Source organism: Hippopotamus amphibius, chromosome 9 (assembly GCF_030028045.1).
Source record: "Hippopotamus amphibius kiboko isolate mHipAmp2 chromosome 9, mHipAmp2.hap2, whole genome shotgun sequence".
Taxonomy (NCBI): Eukaryota; Metazoa; Chordata; class Mammalia; order Artiodactyla; family Hippopotamidae; genus Hippopotamus; species Hippopotamus amphibius.
The window spans coordinates 58,303,405-58,306,328 of NC_080194.1; positions in this window are offsets into that span (position 1 = coordinate 58,303,405).

The following is a 2,924-nucleotide window of genomic DNA, read 5'->3' on the forward strand; positions in this document are numbered from 1 at the left end:
TTCGCACTGTCCTTCAGATCCTGTCGTCTTCCCCTTCCTCAGCACTGCTATACCTTCTCTACTACAGATTTTGAGGTTTAAGGGGAAATGCATCACCAGCCAAATTAGAAGGCATCTCTACTTATTTTTTAACCCTTGTCACATTGAAAAGTTAGTTCAGTCCAGCTGGCCCCTCACATACAGCTGTGCATGGGTAACCGTCCTTACACATGGTCTGTTTTGTCTTCCCAAATCGATTGGGCAAATGAACCATAAGTTATTGTCCTTCTTCCACCCACATGACTCAGTCATCAGTGAATACTTGTTGATTTTGAGAAGCTTATTTTGTATGTAGAATCATCCTGGGTTTGTTCCAAATGGAAGAGTTATTGGGCTTCCTAGGTGGCGCAGTGGTTAGGAATCTGCCTGCCAATGCAGGGGACACGGGTTCGATCCCTGCTCCAGGAAGATCCCACATGCTGCGGAGCAACTAAGCCCGTGCACCACAACTATTGAGTCTGTGTTTTAGAGCCCATGAGCCACAACTATTGAGCCCATGTACTGCAACTACTGAAGCCCATGCACCTAGAGCTCGTGCTCCGCAACAAGAGAAGCCACGACAATGAGGAGCCCACACACCACAATGAAGAGTAGCCCCCACTCACCACAACTAAAAGAAAGCCCGCGCACAGCAAAAAAGACCCAACACAGCCAATAAATAAATAAATAAATAAACAAATAAATAACAAATGGAAGAGCTATTAACTTTAGCAAAAATTACCTGAGCTTTCTCCTTATTTCTCAACACATTACAAAAAAAAAAAAAAAAAAACAAAAAACACCCTATCCTAATCCAGTATCGATAATCAGACTTCTTAGAGGCATGGAGTCAATATTTTAGCCTGTAGGGTGATGCTGGCAGCCTGAAGTATACAGTGGAAATAGTACAATGAGTAGAAGCTTTGAAATCTGTCAAATCAGAATTGGGGTCCTGGGTCTGGTTCTTACTGACCATGGGGCTTTGGGATTCACTTCCTTTCTGAGCATCAGTTATTTCTAAAATATTGAGAATAACATCTGTTTTGCAGGGCTGTTATGAGGATTCAGTGAGATAACATACAAGACAGCACTTAGCATGAGGGCTAGAACAAAGTAAGTGCTCAGTAAATGTTAGATAATCCTCCAGTTGAATGGGCTCCTGATGTTGTTTTAAGGGATGCCAAATCCTGTAATCCTATGACAGAAGGTGAGAGTGGGTGTAAGTAAAAGAGGAATAAAGAATCTTAGTGATTGTACCTGATACCAGATGCCTGGAAAGGAATGTGGTAAAGAAACAATAACCTGGGGGTTTGGATTGGCTTCTTTGGAATGTTTCACTTTAAATGTAAGCAGTTGTAAACTGTATCCTCAGCCTGAAAATATTTCAGCAAATTTGAGAAACTACAGAAAAGCATTTCCCAAAGTTTTGTCCATGGAACACCAGTCCTAAGAGTTAATTCATGAAAAATGGTTCTGATGTCAAGTGCATTTGTTAAATACTGCATCCTATATCACCCTCTTGGAGATGGCTATGCACGTTAACATATTAAAACTCTGCATTAAATAAAACTGTTTTGTTTTGTTAAACTTATTTGACCATGGCATGCTTTCCACATAACATCCATTTACAGAGACTTTACTATTTCAGAAAACAAATTTTAGGAAATACTGCCTTAAAAAGTGGCTCTCAAACTTTAGCACGCATCAGAATTACCCTGGTGGGCTTGTTAAAATACACGTAGCTGGGACACACCCTCAGCATTTATGAGTGAGTAGGTTTGGGGTGAGGGCCAAGAATTTATATTTCTAACACGTTTCCAGGTGATGCTGATGCCTCTGGTCCAGGGACTACACTTTGAGAACTACTGTTATAGAATACAGGAATTCCATCAGGCTCTCTCATGTTATTTCTTAGAACGATGCTTCTCAAACTTGAATGTGCATGCCAATCACGTTGTATTGTTTTACAAATAGAGATTCTGATCAGTAGATGTGAGATATTGGCCTGAGATTCTGCATTAAAAGACAAGGATGCTGTTGGTCTATGGACCCAACTTTGAGAAGTGAACCAAGAGAACATGATACTGCCCAAGCTCTTTGGCTCTCCAAGGAATGAGGCATCCTTCTATAAAAACTTCTGGTAAGTATTTCTGTAAATTCCAAGTTAACCAGAAAAGTAAACTGATTTCCTTTGTCTATCTGAACAAACATATACAAAATTTCACATAGGATTTGTGTGGGGGAAGTTTTCTACTGACATTATCTATCAGGCTAACACAGACTTGAGTAAGAGTCTGTAACCTTTTCTTCATATGATTTACCCTAAACCTTATGGTCATCTGAATGAAAGCTTGTATTCATTAGCTGTGGGTGACAGTGACCCAACGTAACAATGACTTATATAAGATTTCTCTCTCACAGAGAAGTCCAAGATGATGTTACTAGTTCTACTCTAGGAATCATCAAGGGTCCAGGCTCCTTCTAGTTTGGTGGCTTGTCATCCCTAGAGTGTAACCCTTATTTGCATGGTTCAGGGACAAGAATCATATGCTGCACTTACTCTTTCTGTTCAGATTGCATTGGCCACAGTCTAGTCATATGGCAGGCGTGGTTAGGTTGCCATGTGCACAGTTAAAAGTTATATTTCAATGAAAGAAAAAGAAGGGACAATGAATAAACTCTGTTACAGCAATGATACTAATAAATTGGGGAAGGGGAGGGAAAATGGAGGCATGGGAATAGCAATTTGCTTGAGGAACATTAACTTAAGATATGAAGATAAGCTTCTGTGTTGGGACTTCCCTGGTGGTGCAGTGGTTGAGAGTCCACCTGCCAATGCAGAGGACACAGGTTTAAGCCCTGGTCCGGAAGATCCCACATGCCACGGAGCAACTAAGCCCAAGCTC